This window comes from Plectropomus leopardus, chromosome 15 (genome assembly GCF_026936395.1).
Source record: "Plectropomus leopardus strain MGB_pleo_1.0 chromosome 15, ASM2693639v1, whole genome shotgun sequence".
NCBI lineage: Eukaryota > Metazoa > Chordata > Actinopteri > Perciformes > Serranidae > Plectropomus > Plectropomus leopardus.
Genome location: NC_142190.1, coordinates 25577825 through 25600038, shown reverse-complemented (window position 1 = coordinate 25600038; position 22214 = coordinate 25577825). Strand labels below are relative to the sequence as shown.

At 39.6% G+C, this 22214-nt stretch overlaps 1 protein-coding gene across 1 annotated transcript in view; it reads left to right on the top strand.

The window, feature by feature from the left end:
- The window catches only part of LOC121952680 (sorting nexin-19-like), a 116908-nt gene that overhangs the window by 1272 nt on the left and 93422 nt on the right, over positions 1-22214 (top strand). The window contains exon 2 of the mRNA XM_088088054.1: positions 16847-16902. The gene's annotated coding sequence lies outside the window, so the exon portion shown is untranslated. The remainder of the gene's footprint in view (positions 1-16846; positions 16903-22214) is intronic.

Here is a 22214-nt window from a genome sequence, read left to right as displayed (position 1 = left end):
CTAAACATGAAGTCACTTCAGATCAGAAAAGTTTCAGGTCACCATTGAGACACAGTAAGCGTCCAGATATATGAATATCCAAATCAGAAAAAGACTGGTGTAAAACCAGCCTGAGCCTGATGCACAGTTTAGTGAGCAGCCTTGTCAAAAAAGAATCAAAAAGAGACAAACCACCGGCACCCGTAAGACTTCACTTATTCATTTAGGGCAATCGTGGACACAAACTGTTTCAGCTAACAAGCTGTCTTCAGTGTGACAAACCAAAAAATAAATGAATAAATAAAAGGTTACAGATAATATATAAACAGGTGTGATTTAGCCACAGTCAGAATGAGCAATACATAATTAATTTAAAATTAAGAGTAGAAACAAGTTTTTCTCTCGACTTCTCTGTTTACTTTCTCTGTCTCGCTTCAGAAAACAAGACTTTGTCTTTCAATTAAGATCAAAATGTATCTCGAATAACAAACTCATAATAATTTGGACCCTGCCTGCCTCAGGTCCCGAGTCAGATCTTGATTACTACAAACCAGATGGACCTGGAAAGACCCTTTTCTCCAAATGACAACAGGACAGCATTAAAATGACCTTCCACTCAGCATTAGCAGCCATCAGCCATGATCTGTTCATCTTGTCGGTTGCATCATTCATTCAGGATGTAGAGATAAATTGCTAAATAACCTTAATGCTACATCAATTTCTTTTTAACCACTAGTGGGCAGAAAAGCCCAAAACAAGCTGACAGAGACACAACCCTGATTCACCTCAAACCTATTAAAAAATAGTTGCCTGTTTGCACAACCAGCAGACACAGAGCAACATGACCGTTGACCGTCAGTTGGGTCTTGCAGAGTGTAATCAAATATTCACTGTCTTTTTAAGCCACGTCACTGTCTCCATAAACTCCAAAGAACAATACCTGTGTCTTTTCTGCTCCAGACAGTCACCAACTTTTTTTGTCTGCTGTTTGGCGACAAATACACGTAACAGAGCAATTAAAGCTTTTTACAAACGATCATGAAATAAAAACAGAATATTCTGTCAACTAATTAAGTATAGTCTGTATCTTACTTAGTGATTTCTGCCTGCTATGGTTAGCTTTGTTCCTACCCTGGCTCTGTGATGAACAACCCATGTTGTGATATCTGGTATCAGCAGATGGATGTCATGTTCAGGTAAATTTTCTTGACAATTCATGTATTACAGTGTCTACATGACATTCACACACTTTATGAGTACAGCTTGCTGTTGGATGCCACACACAGCCATTATTTTTATATACTAACTATCAATTCATACGTATAGGAAGCTGCAGAAAAGTTTTTTTTTTATATTCATTTATCGTAACTAAATGAATAATGACTGCAGTTGCAATCCCTAGTTTCCTAGGGTTAGGCACACTCATAATGGCTGACCATCAGCTCCAGTTAGTGTCTGTGGTGAGTGAGGCAGTTTGAAATCTACATGCTGTCCAAGGATATCCTGCAGGGAAACAGGTTAAAATAGCTCTCCTATTTTTTCACAACTCTCTCCAGTGATTGCTGCTCTTGGAAATACTGACCAACGTCATCATGGCACCATATTTAGTGAATTTGCTCACAGTGCTGTGGGCCACAAACCTTGCATAGCTAAAAGTGTGGGACAGGCACAGCTCAAGGCAATACATGGATATGTACAGAAGGAGGATGGAGTCACTGAAGAATATGCTCTATGATGTAAATGTATGTAAAACAAACAGAGATGGAGGCACCGTATAGGAGTGGCACCAAAAATTATTTACAAAAAAAGTTGTGGGGGTTATTGGGAAGAGAAAGGCATGTTTCAGGCTCTGCATGCTTCACATTCTTAGCTGCTGACCTCTATGGAAAATAACAACAGCCGGGCTTGAAGGTTACACTGCCATGGCCAGCGCCTCGAGCTCGTTACTGGTACCAAACTTGATGATTGTAAGCCTCGTGCTGTTCTGTTCTATGATGGTACAATCTGTCAGGGGAGATATTGCAAATATGTGGTGAAAATATAAGAATAAATAGTGAAACCTTTTAATTATAAAGTTAACATTACTTTTTCAAGCCTTCAAGGAGTTAAGTGTGAAAGGATACTTGTGTTCCTCCTTAAATGTCAATCTCATGCTTGCTAATGGTGTGGGCAATTACATTGTTGGAAAGTTTACTGGGTATTATTGTCTTTTGGTAACCAAAGTTCTATAAAGGGCTAAGGTCATTTATCTGGTCTGTCTAGACCGGATAAATGACAGAGGTATTTTTTTTAAAAATGAAGAATATGTTCATTAGAGAAATTTTTTAATGTTTTTTTTTTTTATGTGTCATTGCTCTTGGATGGATCATTTCAATCAGGAAATCAGAAAAATGAAGGTCAAAATAAAGCTTTAGGCAGTGGGTGAAGGGATGTAACAGAAAAACAATTTCCCTGTTGTAACTAGCCTAAAGCTTAGGGTTGAAAAAGCAGTATCATTGCAGTGATCACACACCACGGTTTAAAGTAATCCTTAAACAAACCAAAGTTCAAAGCATTTGTGGCAGTGAAAGCTTCTGCTTAGCTGATTGCATATAAAGGAAATATCACTTAATGAAAGTAACTCTATTTTCTTCTTTAACAGCATGTTGTGTTTATGGCGCTGTCATAATGAGGCACCCATGTGATAAAGTTCAGCCCGAATAGAAGCATTAAACCTTGGGGATATGTGTGCTCTGCTCTCATATGTATTTTCATATTTGTAGGCTTCATGTTTGCACACGTATACCAAGAGCTACTGTAACATCATTGGAAGGGACCAGTACTTTTAGTATCTCTAATCTTATGATATATAGTAAGTATAAATTTGGAAGCAGATATTTGAAGGGTAATGCTTCTTGTTGTGAATATTTAAGTTTGGTTGTGGCATTTTCTAGACTTGCTTCATATTAAAAATGTTCATAATAAACTCTTTTTCCATGTATGAAAATGGTGGTGGGCCAAAAATGAGAAGACAAGTATATTTTTTTCCAAAATAGAGCTTTGTCATTAAACCAACATAATTTTAAATATTATTGGGCATCAAGTTTGACTGTATGCTAGCAGCCCAGTGTGGCAGTATAAGTTTACGAAACTTAAAGAATACAAGTTTTTTTATCCAGCCACTTTATATAATTGTGCAATGAACAGTTTTTATGTGAAGATAAAAAAAAGGCTCAAGAGAATAATCATCACATGGAACAGACTTTGCTAACTTTTCTTCCGAACTTTTGAGCTTTAATTTGATGTAATGTGGAGAGGAACTGTTAACTCATTAACACATTAGAGTCACATTTGTGCTGATTGCTTGTTCATTATGGAGTGATTTTGCATTCAGATGTGTGATGTGAGACCTGACACCCCACATGCAGGTGCTAAAAAGCCTTGTGATATACTGTATGTGTCACATTTATCAGGATTAATGGGGATCTACATACTCTAGTGTACATGTACATCTGTGGTTATATATGGATTGGTTATATGAGGAGGAAGAAGAATCAGTATGGTGCTTTATGGAGCTATATCCTTGTGTCAAGACAGTGGGTTGAGATGACTAGTCTGAACCTGCTCGTTTTTTTTTAAGGCAGGACAGCCCCTCGTAAAAGAAACGACTCTAATAAACTAACTCCTGGTGTGCCTGCCAGACCACACGCTTGCTGTCGGCCGTAAAATATGACCGTGCTGCTTCCCTTTTTCTCTTCTTACTCTCTGCCCTTTTGACCCCTTCTCATCTCTTTTTTCCTCTCTCTGTGTCTATCCCCTTATTTTTTGCCCTTTTCTTCCTTTTCTGTCTGTTCCTATTAGGCCTCTGTCTGCCTTTGTCATATCGCCTCCTTTTATGCTGTGTCACTGTGTTCCCTTTGTCCGATTCCAGCATGGGGTAGTTATTGTTAACTGTCATAAGTTGCATACAGGGAAATTGTAATAGGTGCCATACCTTAACATAGCATGAGCCCAAACTTAAAGATTAACTTAAAGATTTTCCTAAATATCAGCATCTCTAATTGTGTAGTAAAATTACAAACCCTCCACTACAAACATAGTAAATGATTGAAGACAGAAGAAATTACAATTTAAGTGTATTAAAATCTGATTTTACTACAGCTCTCCGGGATTACCTTTTTTGATCTCCATCTCTGATCTGCTTCACAGAAACCGACTGACTTTTCTGTTTGTACTTGTATACATGCTGTTAAAGCCAGCACAGAGGGGAATAAATTATTTTTTGGTGAGAGTGATTTTTATGAAACTCCTCATCAGGGTTAGGGTTCATGAGGTCTCAAGAAGCAGACATAAGTTGCCTTGACAAGTATGCCTATTGACTGATGATTGTTGATTGTTATCTTTTTTACTGGAAGGGTAGCTGTGCTCGCTTGTACTTGAGGACTGCTCCCATACCAGCCAAATGTCTTTCTGCTATGCGGGGCCTCACCATGTCAGTCTCAGTAACGCGGTGGTTGCTTCTAGGAAATCTGGCTATTGACCAGAGAACAGGACCAAAATAAACAACATACTATGAGGGGATTAAGAGCTTCTAAAATTACAACCCTCAGAACATATCCAGATGTTGCCTTCCTGATCCTCCTCAGGTAACACACGTGACAGAGCTGTATTGTGCAGAGGAGCGAAGTGGCGAACGTGGCTCATGTCGAGCACCCCTCATGGTGAAACCCCTAGCATTTTTTCGCTGTCCTGCACTCCAGCTGGTGTGATCAACTTGCTTAAAAGGCAGAGGGTCTCACAGTGTGTGCTTTCTTACAGAGATAAGAGGTAGTAGGGACGTTTCAACCATTGCTTAAGATGAGATGCTTGGTACACACATTAATCTGTTGTTTTAGTTACTACTCCTGTAGTAACTATGACAACAAGTATTTCCTTCCCTTCATCATTTTCTGGTACTTACTACTCTTGTTGTAACTATAAGAAATTGATGTAGTTACTACTCTTGTAGTAACTAAAATACATTGATGAAGGGTAAAATGATGTAGGAAAGGGTAATTAAACTATATTGAGACTATGATATTACTTATGTGACATAATCCAACTAATAGAATGCATGCACATACATTTTCTATTCATGTAAAGCATCCAGAGTGCACCCAGACTGACATCATATTTAAAATTTTGCAAAATATTGCATTTTTTGTACTAGTAAATATAGTGGATATAAAGCAAATTTATGCAAAAGTACAGTAAACTGTAACCCCAAGACACTCTTCAACATCCTGGTGTATACTGCCCCAGGGAAGCTCAACTAAGCATGTCAGTTAAGGCTATAGATAATTAATTTTAGCTTGTTAGCAATTTTTGGAGTAAGGGCTGCACGATAATGGCCAAAATGATAATCACAGTTATATTTAGTAATAGTGGGTTCCAGAATATTTATCATGATTAGCATAAGTCATTGTTCTTTAGGTACAAAAGATTTTTATTGAACTTTCACATTTAAATAAACAGAGCACTGCTTTCACTTCATTGTCGTGCTAAATTTCTACTAATTAACAAATCTTTGCATCAAAATAACGTTCGCCTCAACCTGAACTCAGTGCATGTCCTATGGATATGTATTTGCAACTATATGTATGTTTTTCTACTATTTTTCACAGCGGCCACAGTACTGTGACATGCTGCAGCTTCACTGTCATGGATGTCTGATGTCTTGTCACTGGACAAGGACAAGGATTCAGTGAGGTAACGTTAGCGTTTAAGGTTTAAAACGGTTTAAAGAATGTCATTCTATTTCTCTGGACGTTATTCTTCTCGGCCTTCATGCTTTCATCATTCTGCAGATGGTAGAGTTTTTTTCAGGTGGCTTAACAACGGAGATGAGTTGCTTTGCAGCGCAGGCACAAGTTTCATGCACTCTTGGCATATGATTTGTTCTCTCTTAAATCCCAAATACTATCAAGCAATGGGTGATGGTGGTTGATGACAGACTTTCTTTTTTGCCCATCTGAAGTAGCAGCTGTCAGGAGAGTTTTTAACAGGCTGCTTCTGCAGGGTGCACGTGTAGCGGACAGCTCTTCAAAGGTTTAGGAAGTGCTTGATTTGATATCAGTATTCTATGAACGGAGCGTGCATGTTAAAATGCCAATATCGCAAAAAAATCATGTTCATTTAATTGATCATGATTAATGTTCCATTAATTCTGCAGCCCTGTTGGGAGTTAGGTTGAGCTTATCCCGGTGAAGGGTTTGGGATTTGTATGTGGTTTTAGAAAACATGCTCCCTGAGTTGACTGACTTGTGCAACAAAATTCCTTACTTAGTTAGGCTAAGAAACATTTCCATAAGAATGTTATCAATCTGGATTAAATACAGAAACCAGCAATATCTTAAAGCTGCAGCCAAAGAGTGAAAACAGCTGAAGTCAAGGTTGAGGGATGGGTGGGTGCACCTTTCACACCTACTGTATCACCCTTTCTAAGCATGATGTTAGGAGGCCTTTCAAGCATGTGAACACCAAGAAAGCAGCAGGACTAAACAGTGTCAGTGGGTGGGTCCTCAAACTATGTGTGGACCTACTAGTGCCGGTGTTTACAATGATATTCAACCTGTCACCAGCTCAGTCTGTCAAATCCACATGCTTCATGAAGTCCACCATTGTTCCTGTGCCCAAGTAAGCAAAACCAGCCTGACTTAATGACCACCATCCAGTGACACTCACCTCTGCATTGATGAAGTGGCTTAAATAGCTTGTCAAGGATTACATCCGCTCACTGACCAGCACACTGGATCCACTCCAGTTTGCCTTTAGTCCCATCTGATCAACAGAAGATGCCATAGCACACATCCTCCACACTACCTGTCTCATCTGGACAAGAAAGGGAGTTGTGTGAGACTGCTGTTTGTTGACTACACTTCAGTGTTCAACACAGTAGTTTTCTCCAGGCTTGTCACAAAGCTCAAGGACCTGGACTTAAGCACCTCATTATGCATATGACTTCCTGACAGGCAGAACCCAGGTGGTGAGAGTGCGTGGACATGCCTGTTCCACCAGAAACCTTAACACCGGAGCACCACAGGACTACTTTTTGAGTCCCCTGCTGTTCTCCTGGTACACACACAACTATGGATCCAAACTAACCAACCAGGAAGAAAACTGCCTTTTCTTTCTGTGGAGGTTTGAAAGAAGGTACTGGATTCACTAGGCCAGCACTGAGAGGCTCAGGATGAGCCTCTAACCTCAGGCCATAAGCATTTCATTTCACTGGAATTGTATCTTATATGATTTAATGTAAAAACAAATTGACTGATTTATTAATTCATTTGGTAAGTCCACAAATTTTACACATAAAAGCCTGTATACAGGTGCTGGGGAGTACTCCAGCATGTGTGTAAAAAGCATGAAAAAGAAAAAGCCTTTGTGGCTTCAGAAGAAGAAGAATGCACAAAATAAAGACGACATAATTGCTTGCACTGCAGCATTGATAATTTTTTAAAAATCCACTGTTCACTGTGTGTCTGACAGTGAAGTGCTCTTCTAATACAGAGAGTTTTGACTATAGACCTCTTTAACAGCAGACATTTTGACTCATTTTGGGAAAGCTCAAGTGTTACTGATATTGTTAAGGATGGCTCCGCTCTGTTCAAGTGTCTCAGTAAGCCGTGGCAGTGATGCACAATACAGGGAACCTGCAACTGACACAGGTAAATGGAATTTAGACATTCATTTTCCTATTAGTGATTTTTCTGCTGGTAGCAAATACCTGCTTTCTCACACATTCTGCAAAAAACACTGCAACATTGACATCTTTTGAGTGCTTTTTTTTCAGCGGTTGAATGCAATTCAAAGAATCACTTGCATTTTAGCTTTGCTCTTAATTTTGTTTTCCTGCCACCTCCTCTTCAGTTTACTCGACGTTGAAGCTTCAAATCTATTTTGGATTTTCTGTAATTTTAGGCTGGGCAGGCAAGGTGGGAGTTGCTGCCTATAGCTTTGGGGGTTAGCAAATGCAAAATAATGAGCATATAGCTTTAGGTTGGGCTCTGGATTGACATTAGGGTCGATACTCACAACTTTGTCACATCACAGGGAGTCATTTAAGTTGGTATTTCTGTGAAAAAAATTAATGGCAAGTTTGGAAAGAATACAGTAATTTAAAACATCATTTAACATTGTGATTTGTGTGTGTATTTTTTAGGCAGATACAGATATCATCCATTTGCTCTTGTGGACAGAATGTATAGTAAAACATACCTTTGGCATGTTTGTACTGCACTTTTTTGTACCTGTTGGTCGACATGAACTGATGCATATTAGCTCAGCTGATTTATTGGTCTACCTTTACACAGTAACTCATGTGGCTTCATAAAAATATACAATATGGAAACAGTTATATCAGTGCATGAGGGATGACCATCTGTGAGGATTGAAAGAAAACGCTGGGTTCCAGGTTACCCAACATTTCCTGTTGCTCTCCATCATCCCTTAGGAATGGCTGCATTCAATTTTCCTATTCAGCACAACAATCACTCATTTCTCCTTTTAAGCTTTTCACTTGTACTTGCACTTGGTGGTAACACTAACTTCAACTGTTGTGGTAACTGTGAAAGAGAGTCAAGTTAATAAGGTAAAATTGAAAATGGTAAAATATGTGGTCTCTAAATGGCATGAATTAGATGTTTGCATGTATAGTGGTTGAGTATGGTTACAGCTACTCTGAGAGACAAATAATAGAATAATAGCGAGGCCCATTACATGTTTTAGATTGGTCTTTAGGGAGACTGTTCAGTTTTTCCCGTGACAGAGAGACAGTTTCTTTCAGTGTTAGCACCATAACGTTTCAACTCAGACAGTCACACCATACATCCTTTGCATACACTCTCTGGTAATTCTCATCTTAACCCCAATTTTGTCCCAGCCTTTATGTGTGCAGAGGTACTACCTTAAAGCAACAAACTGCACTTGCTGCACACTCAGTACTGGCTCAGAAAATGGATTCAAAGTCATGTTTCCACCAAAAGCGTCATGCAAGATAGACAATCTAAACAAATGGAATGGTCAAAGTAACTTGTCCTATTGACATATAAGATGTATTGATAGATTTACGTTGTCAACTCATGCATCAAGTAACATGCATGAAAACATTCCCCCTTAAAAGCTGCCGGTGGCTGCCAGTAGTAGCCTTTCAGCAGCACAGTGAATAAATTCTTTTTTCTCATTCTATAGCTGCTTACTTGCCAAATAGATTATCAGATTTGCCAAATAAGGTTTGCCTGCGTAGATCAAATGAGGTTTGCAGTGTGCCCAAGAAGAATGAATTCAGATCTTTGAAAATGATGGGGCCTGACCATATATTTGTAGTTGCTGTGATGTGCAAAAGGTGGCATCATTTTTGTGGCACCAGATTTTACTTGGGCCAAAAGGTCTAGAGCTTTTTAATATGGTTTTTCAATTTGTTGAATATGATTGCTGAGGAAAATGGTGTGTATGTGAATGCAGACAATCATGATCCTCAATAAAAAAAAGTTGCAGGGTGAAAATATTTCACGAAAAGATTGTCTAAGAGGTGGACAATCCGCTTAAAGTGTTTGTCAAAATTATGCAAGAAAGTTCAGTCCTTTGTAATGTAGATACAGTGGTGGTATCATTGTTGTCAAAAACACTGGCCTCTTTGGTGTGGGGCTGCTAATTTTTAATGACTTAAAGTAACAGTCACCTAGAGCAGGTTAAAACTTTGTCTAACCTCTGTTAAGTTAACTGTCCTGAAGAGTTTATCTTTTTTGCCACGAACTTCGTATTTCAGTGCTGTAGGTAATGAAATGACATTTTTCCTCTTGCTTTTTCCCTTACCGTCAACATGCAATCCATTCCTCGTAGTTCCTCACAGCCTCTGCGTTGTGGGCTGAATCAGCATCGTGAGTGGAAAATGCAGACCCTTTGGCCAGAGAAGAGGCATTAAATCTGCTTCCAGTATGTAGGACATCCTTGCTGAGTATGCATTTTTTTAGGAGGCAAAAAGACAGAATCGTACATTTCCAAAGTTTGTCCCAGTCTTTGAGATCACCCATGAATATTGCCTGATTTACATGTAAATTTTTAATTTCCTAAAACTGTAGTTAGATAGTTGCTGCTCAAAAAGAAAAACAATATGAATCATTGTGTAAAAAGGGATGAAGAGAATAGTTACATGTCTGTTAATTTGTTGTGATGATATTTCAGACATATCTAAACATCCCATCTACAGTATCTGTTAAAACTAATTCAGCGCCACTGAAACGTATCACAGTGAACATCTGTTAAGTTAAACCTGCGTTGAGACATGAAACTTTCTTCATAGGTAATTTATGGTTGTAACTGTTTGCAGAGACTCAGTAGTTCAATGCGCTCTTAAAATACGTTACACAACAAGTTTAAAGAAGTTGAAAAAAGTTCAGCATGACTTCAGTACGCTCACTCATAAGTTTCACAAGTCCCCATTATGAATGTCCTGATAAAGTTTTCTTCCCCTGATCCGAGTCATTTAATATTGAGTATCTGCTGATACAGAGACCTGATCCAATACCTCTTATTTTCCTAAATAATACCACTGCACAGTGCACTTCAAATTTATTAAAAACAATCCTATGTATATGCCTGGCAATTGTAAAACTCTAGAACATTTTTAGAAAAAAAAAATCCTGCATCCAAGCTGTTCCCTATCATTTTTATTTGTTTATTTTACATTTTGTTTTAAACTAATCTTCATGATATGATTCCACAGAAAGACAATAAGTAAACAACAATAAAATTGACTTATCACCCAGACTATGTAAATACCTGGCTGTACTTACGTACACATAGACAGTGTAAAGCTAGCCTGGCTACTTAGTCAGGATACCTAAAATATGATTCTGCATGATCCCTTATGTTTTGGGCATTTTTGCCTTAAGGAACTGACAGGAAACGAGATAAGAGAGGGGTATAAAACAATAACTGTCCACTGCTGGAATTCAAACGGTAGGTTGCAGTTACAGTAAATGGCATGCAACTTATCCACACTGCCATCAGGATGCCCCTAACCTCGCGCTAATATATCACTCTTTGTGTCCTTGTGCATATGAAGGCTATATGCAGTGTCAAACCTGCACCACACTCAGGTCAGCTATAAGGTCACAAACTCAGATGAAATAAGCAAATTACACCAGTAAAAAAACAGGTGTTTTCTGGGTGCATGCTTTGTCTGAAAGGGATGTTTGGGTGGCGTCTGTGGTTACCACATACTATGTTTGAAAACTTTTCCGAATCAGGGATGCTTTTGATGAAGTAGACCTTGTCAGTGCTAAAGGGTTTTTATGTGCAACTGAATGTTTGTGCGTAATAGTGTTCAGCTGCCATGAGGCATTCAGTTGAGCAGCCAACACCCAACTCTTACATTTTGTCATGAATGGGTGGATGTTACTGGAGGGCCAGTAATGCAATGAGCACATTTTGATTCACTGCCAAAATATGATTCATGCAGCTTTAAAAGGCTTCTAACCAGGCGAAGATTGGTATACTTGAATGGTGATTGAGTTATTTTTAGCAGAGAATTTATGTCAAATATAAATTAGACAGCTTGTGTTTTAGACTTTAAAAAAAACCTCAATGAATGTGCTTGTACAGTATTTGAAAATCACTTTAAAACCTAAACTGAACACTGAAAAAAAAAATGTAGGAAGCTCAGATATTGTGTTCCTGGTATTTATTAAAATTGATTTACTAGAAAAAAAATAATTTGACTGCTTTCAGTGAAGTCGGGAGAAGAATTTAGGCCCACCTGCAAACAGCGAATAGTTCTCAGACTTTTTTTTCTCTGGTGTTTGTTCTTCAGTCAGGGTTTCAGAAATCATGGATCCTCCTAGTTTGACATTGTATCAGATCTTACTCTATCTGTTAAATGTTGAGATTCAGAGTTAGAAAGTTATAGCTTTTGTGTCTAATAAACAAAAGGCACTGTATTTTCTTTAAAAAAAAAAAAAACATGCAAGCCAAAGTAAAAGCCTGGAGAAATTTTCAAATGCTTTCTGCAGTTTCTGCCTCAGGGCAACGTTCCACACATGTCAACTGAAAACCGCAGACTGTATGTCCCATATCCTGAAAAGCATATTTTCACACTACTCTCTTTGTCCTACTTTACCACAACCTAGAATGCTGTAAACTAATAATTTCCAGTCAGGTTCAGCTGAAGTCATGTGTGTTCAGTACCTTTTGCTGTCAAACATATTTCAAAGTGGCATGTATGGAATTTGGTACGTGGACATTTTGTTGTGTGTTAATAACTTTTAGTGCAATCATTAGCTCAAAATGTCACTTTGTCTTATACTTTGTTTTATGACCATCAGCCTTAGCTGTACTTTTGTGTTTAGAGCAAATTAGCAAATGCTAGAATGCTAAACATCTGCATTGTCATGACAATGTAAATATACTGAAATGAGGATTTATGTCCTTGGAATGGTCCTCTCTTTCTGTCTCACCTTTCCTTCTCTGTCTTTAGTATCAGTCTCTCCTCTCCTATTTTATTTAAGCTTCTTGTCTGTGCATAAATATGTCCATAAAGTTTTAGTGACTTACAGTCGTCTTTGTAATAGTCCACTGATAGCCAACCAGAATTTTCTTAGACCAAAATTATATGAGCAATCTTCTTTGCTATTGGTTCTGTAGCATTCATACTAAATCGACACTGACCCACAGCTTCACACATAATTTGGTTATTTTATTTTTTAAGTTGGTTTGAATTTCTACAATGGAGTTAGCAAGTTTTAAATGTGAATTTAACTTACCCATTTACATTTTATTGAAGTTATGCATATTTAAGGGTGGGGCAACTTGAGTGACAGGCTGTCTGTGAGTCAGATCCACCCCTCACTCCTCCACAGCTCCTCCCTCTCATCCAAATACGGTCACTTCTGGCTTAAAAGAAAACGCTAGCGATAGCCGAAATGCCAAACTGCAAAATGGCAGTCCACAAACCAATAGGTGACATCATGGTAACTACATCAGTTATGTTAGACAGTTCATGCTCATAATCCACAGTCACAATTGCCACACTTTTCAGAACAAGACACAGGTTCAAACGTGCCAGACTGTCCCTTTAACAGTGCCACAGTGTACCTGATGATTTACCTCGCACTGTTTGTATTTAATTGGCTGCAGCTGTTTGACTCTCCACAGACGATAGGTGCCTCTCATTTTCTGGATTTGTGTGCACTTTCACTGCGTGCTGTTTGCATTGTGCTGGAAGAAAAATCTCAGTTTATGTTTCTTTGTAAATATCCAGATTTGTTTGACATGTCATTTTTTGCGTATCTGCAAACTGTTTTGTCCCCACACATGAAAACAAACACTCGAGCACAGAAATGCTCATGCAAACTTCACCTAACCAGCCGTAAATGGAACCGAGAAGGGCCACCTGGTTCCTGTGTGTTTCAGAGAGCTTTACTTTTAGGGCGAGTCTCACTACTTAGTTAAACAAAAGGGCCTCCGTGTTGGTCCTCTAGATAAACACACTTTCCTGAGAAAACACGGACACGGTTACACTTTAACCTGCCCAGGGAGGCCACAGCTACATCCTCCCGGACAGTTTAGGTCAGACTGGGCTATAGTTCAGACCCGCAGCTAGAATCATGCGCTGCACGTGAAACCATGCTGGCCTGTCAAACAATGGAGCCTTTGACAGTCGTACTCCCCTCCCTCGTCCACAGTACAGTCAGAGCACTGTCTCTCTAGGGCCTGGGTGTCACTCCCCATCTCTGTTGTGACCAGCTGGCTTCTAGGCTCTGGGATGTGAGAGCAGCAGCACAGAGCAGCTACAGTCAAAGTTCAGCCCAGATCAGCCCCACAGAGAGGCCAGCAGCATCTCGGCTCAGCCAAGTCCGAGCTATTCCTGCATAAATAGCCTGATGAGCTTGGCCACTTGAGAGGAGGCTGAACTGGTCCTTTTTAGTCTGACCGACCCCAGATAATCTCAGCTCTGGTCTGGCCCCTCAGTCCTGCTCAGGGATGCTTTTGACTTTGACTTTGGCAGCTCTGTTGGAGCTGGAATTAGTCTGTTTACACGTTACGGTGCAGTACACACAAAGTACAATATCAAATTCATGAGGACACAATCTGCATAATTTGTCGTCTGAATTATGACGACAAAGATGTGGGTTACGGTCTATTCTTAACCCTGGACAAACACTCCGAACTGAATAATAGAGTACATTTACATGCCTCTCAAGCAAACTTATGTTGGTATTATTGTGTTGAGCAGCAACTGAGAGGTTTTAGAGGGAAATATTTTTTTTAATGCTTCATATTTGGCATATAATTAAGTAAACACAAGCAATTTATTTCCATAGCATCTGTAAATATATAAGTTAAATACCATAACTGCTCTCAAAGTAAAGTTACATTTGGATTTTTGCAAGAACAGTGTTATCTCCTAGTGCACATATTGTTAAGGGCTAAGCTAAAAGTTGAGGCATACAAACTGCTCTGTGAGTTTTACAGGTACTGTCTGCTATGTTTAGGTTGTACTGAGTTCATACAGTCATGTGTTTCCTCAGTATCTCTGTGCATGTTAAACACAAAGGTGAACGTAGGAAGCATACAGTATATCACTTCGCCTGCATTACTGGATAAACAAAGAGAAGACTATATACGCAGAGGAAAAATCCTGTTTCTTTGTTTAGGTCTACTGTGAGGCTGTTGGGATTGGTGTACAGTGAGAATGAAGGGTCTAAATGGAGTTAAAAGCCCGAACATTTTTCAACATTTGAAACAATGAATAAAGGGCTCTTATCTCCTCGGTGGATGATGAACATAAATACAAGCAATGACTGTTATCTGATGGTGTAGTTATGCGAAGCTGCCACCTCCCCCCGGCACAGCGGCAGTCGTGTAAACAGACAGCGCTCTGGAGGAATGCTGGACTCTGTGACCTCACGCCCTGAGTGCTGTTACAGTGCACTGAGTTCAGCTGAAACAGCCCGCCCCATGCTGCGCCTCCCAAAAGCTCCGCCTCACCCTACCCCAGCCTGAGGCCCCACAGGGTGGAAAAAAACACACCTCTTTCACCCAACACCACAGCCTCCTCACTTACCCACACATACACAAACATGAACACACACACACACACACACACACACACACACAGACAAGTGCTCAAGTTCTCCCTTTCTTTACCACCCCCAGCTGTCAGAGCAGCAAGTTCTTGTAGTTTCGACAGCTTCTTGTTATCGACATTTGAAGATCTCTTGCAAGTAACTTTCGTGTATGTAGCCCTCCTCTTTATGTGAATTGTACTTGAAAATTTGATTTTGCAAGCTTAGGATGTTTTTTTGTTTAAACACTGAATGTCACTCTGTGGTGAAAAAAAAACTAAGAATTAAGAAGACTTTTGACTCCTGCTCATTGTTTTCTCTTGACAGTTGATATTTGCTAACATTTCGGTGTGCCGATACACAGAGCTTGATTGTGGGCGTAAAATAAAAGCACCTGAGTTTTGAAGCACTTTTTTTAATCACAATGGGCAAGGTCAGCAGGCTACATGTTTTCTGAGAAATTAAGCTCTGTCATTGCGTAGAGTAAACACCCAGTGGATGTAGTGTGGGAGAGGCAGTGTGTGGAGTCAAGCAGACACTGCCCTCTGCTGGAGTGCAAACAGAGGAGAGAGGGCAGGTCAGAAGGGACGAATGCCCCAAGATGAGGATTTGCAAAGTCACCCAGACTCACATTTTATACTAAGACACACAACAGACGGAAAGGAGAGACACTAAAATCTACAACTGATGGAAATTTATTGTGCTTATCAAATAGCTGGATGCCAGTTGAAACCCCCATTCACATGTCATGAATAAATCAAGATGGTCATCATCAGGTGGATTCCAAGCATAGCTCAAAGTTGAGTTGCAGCTGCTCACCTGTCATGGATTATGAATCTTTCAGAATTGATTGCAGTGAAGCGACAGTAAACCAGACACTGATGATTATCACTTTGCTGCACCGCCTCACACAAGGGGCCTTACACATGTGTGCAACGCCCGTGCACACAGTTAGACATGTGGATGCACACACACACGCACGTGCACACACAATCACAGTTAGCCGTTGTCTGAGGAAACGAGGAGCTGTCTGGTGCCATAGCAACCAATGCGGATATCCCACCCTTCTAGAGCAAGAACGAGAAAAAAACAGAAGTGGCAATGACAGATTGACAAGACCCTAATGAGATCCTAGATACAGAGATGAACTCAGTCTATCTATCTGTCTGTCTGTCTGTCTGTCTGTCTGTCTGTCTGTCTGTGTTTTTTTCTGTCTATCTGCTTGTCTGGCAGTTTGTCACAGTGAGACTAAATGGGGAAGTGGAGGCATCAAAGTGTGGCAATGTGGCGACATCAGGGAATTGGAGACAACAGAATGTAAGAAAGTGAATGGCAGAGCGTGGGTGAGAAAAGGGGAGAACACAAAACTGATGGGGTAGGAGAAATGAAACGAGGCAAGAAGAAAAAAGACTCAGACTACTCTCTTGGGCATGTCTGTCTGTTACGAGCACAGAGCCACAGCCTGAAAACACAGACACTGCCGCAGTCTGCATCAGCCCGCCTTTCACCACCGTGACTCCCGTTTGAACTGCAATCTCATATGTAATACTATTATTCTGGCCCATATACCAGGTTACATAACACTCGGAGCCAAATCCTGACCTCAATCTGCAGAACAGCCACCCTTGCTCTGATCAAATAAAATGTGACTCTATATCAGCACTGATGTATGTGGAGCACAAAAACAAAAAAAAAACCAAAAAACTGTCAGACATTACAGCATTGTTGTTAAGCAGTGATACGGACAGCTACCATCTATTCATCCTTGTTTCTCTTTTCCGTAGGTGGCTGGTGTTTGAACTTCGGCAGAAGATGGAAATCAGAAACCATGTTCCCACCGGTAAGTTGAATCTCACTTCCTGGGCTGGCCTGCAGGTGGAGGTCACACCCACTGCTGTGTGCTCCACACACACAATACAACACCCAGCATCAACACCACAAAATAATCCCCACCTCACCATTTTTATCTGCCAAATTCGGTGTGATGTGACAAAGCGACAGATTGTTGATGGCAGCTTCACCTTTAGTGCTACACTGTGAGTGAGAATCTGTGTGTTTTTGTTTTGTCTGTGTGGTGTTGGTGCTATTCATGTCAACGGTGTATGGCAGAGGACCACACTAAATGACTCGTAGCACTTGTGTGACCTAATTTGTTTTTTTAAACCGTGGTGTCATTGTGAGGTCTATGTGTGATGCCAGCCAGCATCGCCGATACTGCTGAGCTTTGATGTGGTGCCCTGAAGTGAGCTCGGAGCTTGTCAGTGAGTCTGTGCAGAGGGTTGAATGAGACATGAGGGACGTTATGACTTTGACTTATCTAAAAAAAAGTGGATTATAGATTAAAGTTAGCATGTCTCTGGAGTGGTGCGACCTCTAGACGATGAGGCAAATAACCCCCAATGTAAACCCAAATGACCTGCCTTTTTTTTTTTTTTTTTAGAGATCCTGTTTTCCTCAAAATACTTTATCCTCAAATGACCTAGTTTAACCATTTTTATGCTGCTTCCCAGGATAAACTCACGATACATTTAAATTCATCACTCTGGGTAAGCACAGTACTGCAAAAACTAAACAGAGGTGCATTATCTCTCCACTGCATCCCTGCACTCACCCGACTGTAAATGAAAATATATCAAGGATAGTGAAAAGCCGCCTGTGCTGCTGTTCTGTTACCTGAGGTGGCCTCGAGTGCCTCCTCCCCCCTCTTTAGGAGTGCAGCCCCACCTGATGCACACATCTGCCTGCCCACTCAGCTACGCCACAGCTTTTGGAGGTGGGTGGTTGGCGGGGGTGGAGTGGGGTTGGAGCACCAGCCAATAACACTCCTTATCCCAACAGCATTGAAGTGACTTGACACATGTATTCAGCCAATCACAGAGCACTGCAGCAAAGAAAGCAGCAATAGTGAAAGAAAAGAAAAAAAGAAGAGTAAATACAGTGGGAATCTATTCAAAGGGGCATCTTTGCTGTGCTGTACTTCTGTACAAGTCACCAAATTTTATGACAATGATAATATAATATGTCAAGTGAAACCCTGATGTGCTGTAATAAACTACTGCATACAGTTTTGACAATTAGATGTGATAGAATTATTCACTGTTAGTACCAGATTTTAAATTTGATACCTACAGACCTTGATACCTATTCTCTCTGGTTTACACTCTACATCTCTCGAAATTACAAACAGAAAGCCTTATAATCAGCAACATGTCACCGACCACCTCCCGATCACACTTCTTTTGACAACAATAGCTAATGGGATGGCTGATCCCATTGCCTTGAAATGACCTTTTCTTCTGTTCGATGTTGAGAAAAGACAAAGGAAGACAAATGTGAAAGTCTGTCCTCATCTGAATACGAGGTATTTTGTCCCTCACTCAATTTCTTCCTAATTTCCATCTCCTCTGACTCCTGACTTTAGAGCGTCCCTCAGCTCACCTTGATATGAAATAGAAATCATATGATTGTCGAGCATAATAAATAACATCCATTCATTCAAACAAGGTCAATGTCACAGCAATCAGTGGTTTTCATTGAGAAGTGGAAGAGGACAGTCTTGTCGGAGTGCTGTGAAAGGGTGTACATTTCCTCTTGATATACAATGGAGCCATAAACCTCCATATATCCCATTAGGGACATATTCTGGTGGCCTCAAATATGTGGAGTGCCTTGTTATTGTACTGCATTGGAAACTTAGCCTCTGTCAGTTCTCAAAGCATCAACTGGGGTTGTGGCTTGTCAGCTTTAGTGTCTGTCAGGTCAGTCACAGTAGGAAAAAAAGGCTATTACCTCGTCTGACACAGCGTGGCAGTACTGTCTTAACGGCTGCAGACACATGCCAGACAGTGGCCAGCCGACAGAGGACCTCTCTATCAGCGTGCACGTTACTGTACATGTCAGTATTCCCTCAGTGCCGTTATTTCTTTGTGTTATGAGTCAGTGAGAGGGGAATATTCTCTGTGAGATAAGATGGGTGGTGGTGGTCTAAAGGTTTTACCTTGCGGTGCTTATTAATGGTTGTGTTTGAGCAATTATTGTCTTTGGTGGTGCTGGTGCCTTACAAAAATAAAAAAACAGATACAAGTTTGTTTCATTTAGAATGGTATTTATAAAAGAATACAATGCTGTAGCGATGGTATCCTGTATCCATCTGTCTGTGGGTAAACAAAATCTTCTAAGTGGAATAAATAAAAAAAAAAAAATGCATTGAAAATAATAAATAAAGGAGATGATCTGAGTAGATACTGGAGCTTTTAGGTCTTGCTGAGAAATATGCTTATAAATAATTAATTTCCCATCAGCAAAACGAATTTACCCTTGGGTACTAAAAGAGTAACCTTGAACCTTGAAAATGCAGAATTTAGTATCACTTTATTTGGACAGACCACCTACAGATAGTTTATAGAGTATTTGTAACATTTGTAACAACAGCTTATTAGCTGAGATCCAGCAATTCAATGATTTTGCCTTTTTTCTGCAGATGTTTATATAGAGAGTATATATGACAATTCACTACAGATTTTACAAAGGTTGAGTGAATAGTTGAAGCTCAAGTTAAACCAAATTATTCTGACAATATGTAGATATGTTTATGAATTGTAACATACTCTATAGATAAAATGTAAAATAAAAATGCATCTCAATAAACAAGCCATCAAAATATTTTAATGTCCTATCTTTAGGCAGACTATTCAAATAAAGTTAGAGTTCCTATAGCTACTCACTGTTTTGAAATAAAGTGTTTAAATTACTAGTAACAATTATATTAGTATAGAAACAGCAAGCAGTTTAATTAATTAATATAACTGAGTTGTTATTTCAAGTAGTGGTATATTTTTGTTCTTCTTTTTTATTTTTTTAGATTTTACCAAAACTTTGTTTTATTTCAATGGACTTGCTGCTGCAGAGTTCAGCTGTGGGTCAAAAAACAAGTAATTTGTTTTTGGTGGTCAAGGCATTTTTAAAGAATTTCTTAACATTGAGATATATGGCATTTTTCAGCAGTTTCTGCTGTATTGTTATGATCATTTCTGTATTGTTGAATAATTTCATTTACCTACAGATTTAACATTTCTACACATTTAGTGTTATATTGTTAAACATGTGCAGCCTTGTCAGACACATGTTCCCTCTGAGAACTTTCTAGTGTTTACATTAAAAGTGGTATGTCTAGCTGCCGAAGTGTCCTTTAAGCTATAAAAAAAACAATGCTCCAGCTTGAACTGTAAAATGTCAAATATAACACAATCTGTCAGAAAGTTTATTAAAGTCTTAACTTCAGATCAGAGGAAGTCACTTGGATTACTGTAATGGTGAAATGTCCTTGATTTCTCAGTGGGTACTTGTGTAGGTAGCTTGACATCCAGGTGAACCAATTTCTGTAATTTGAATGAACAAATAAACTCATTCATGTTTGAAGAAGTTTAAAGTTTAAAGGACACGTGGGTCTTTTGTGAAGCAGGTTCCACTGAACTGGTTATACACCTGCATTATGTTTGGAGATTAATGTTGACAGCAAGTAATGCTGTGCAAAGTATGGTTTAATGTGTCCATAATCCTCTTAGGCTGTTACTTAAATCATGGAGAAAACACAAAGCGATCACTACGTGCCTCTTGTAAATCGATTTTGGTTCATTCATTACTTTCTCAAACAAGCAACACAAATTTACTTTCATAGTTAATGTTTTGTAATGCTCACTTTATGCATTCAAAAACAACAGAACACACATATTTGTTTTCCTTTACAAAACCATTCTGTCTGTTTTGTGCATTAGTCGGTAAATACCTTCAGCTTTTGTTTTGTGCCGTACTTTCCATCTGGTTTTGATTCAGTAATATTATGTTATTATTTTATTCTAAGTGTTGTTCAGACCGCCACGGGTATGACAGCCACATAACTGAGATTCTTCTCTCATTTTTTTTTTTTTTTTTTTTAAGTTGGCATGGCAGGAATGTGTCTGAATTCTCGTTTCGGCACCTGAACTCATGAGGACCCAAAAGAGACAAAGATGAAAACCAACCACATATTCCCTCTCACCAAAATTAAACTAAGGAATCACTGAAACACAGCTATCAGAGGATTACATTTCACCTCGCTATTGCAACCCCTGAAGTAACTGGAGATGTGGTCTGGAGCAAGGCTATCTAAACACACTGTATTGATGCCTATAGAGCTGGGAGATGAATCAAAATAATGTCAAATTTAGGACGTAAAACTAGATATGGTCTCAGGTTTTGCTTGTTATTATTCTGACTTGAACTTATGATGTAGCTTTAATTACAAATTTTTCTAGCCTTAAAGGCAAAGACAATTAAGAAAATGTTTAAAACTAATGGCTCTAATTATTTTATTACCCATCTGTGTTTCACGTAGTTTATGAAAACACCGGTGTTGAGGTACCGATGAAAAATTCAGATGTTTCTTGATTTTTTTTTTTTTTTTACTGCTTGCTGTCTGCGGCTGAGTGTGTGTAGTTTACTGCATCATTATGCGTGTTGGTGTGTAATGAGGGAATGTGATTGGTAGGTGCAACTTGTGTTGGAGCTAATGAGAGACACTGCAGACTATAGTCCCTCTGCCGACTGTCTGTATCTGCCCCTCCCTCCTAGCCTCCCAGCTAATAGTTCATGACTCACAGCGTAATATGTGTCAGTGTGTGTGTGTCTGTGTGCACTGGAAAGGCTGAGGAGCACACAGTACCGATTAGTCTTGGGTGGATCTGCGCCTCACGCCCTCACCACTGCACAAGATGATGACAAAGAGATATGCTCTCAATAGTTCCCGATTTTGTGTGTGTGTGTGTGTGTGTGTGTGTGTGTGGTCGAGGAAATGATTCAGGCTGAGATTTGGTGGTGGAAATGTGGTTGAATGACTAGTTTGTTTCATCTGCTCCACCACAAGTGAAAGCGCGACTGAGTCACCAGGCAAACACAGACAATAGTACAGGAAACCACAGTCGTGTCTACACACCCAAGTGCTTTAAACACGCACGCACACATACACACACACAAGTTATTTGATTGCTAAAATTGAGATTTTTTTGCTTGCTCGTAATGGCTTTCCACTATTCTGAGTCATGTCTCAAGTGGTAACATTGTCTGATTTATCGCTTTTGAAACAAAAGCAGTTGTTCTATGGAGTGACACATTGTG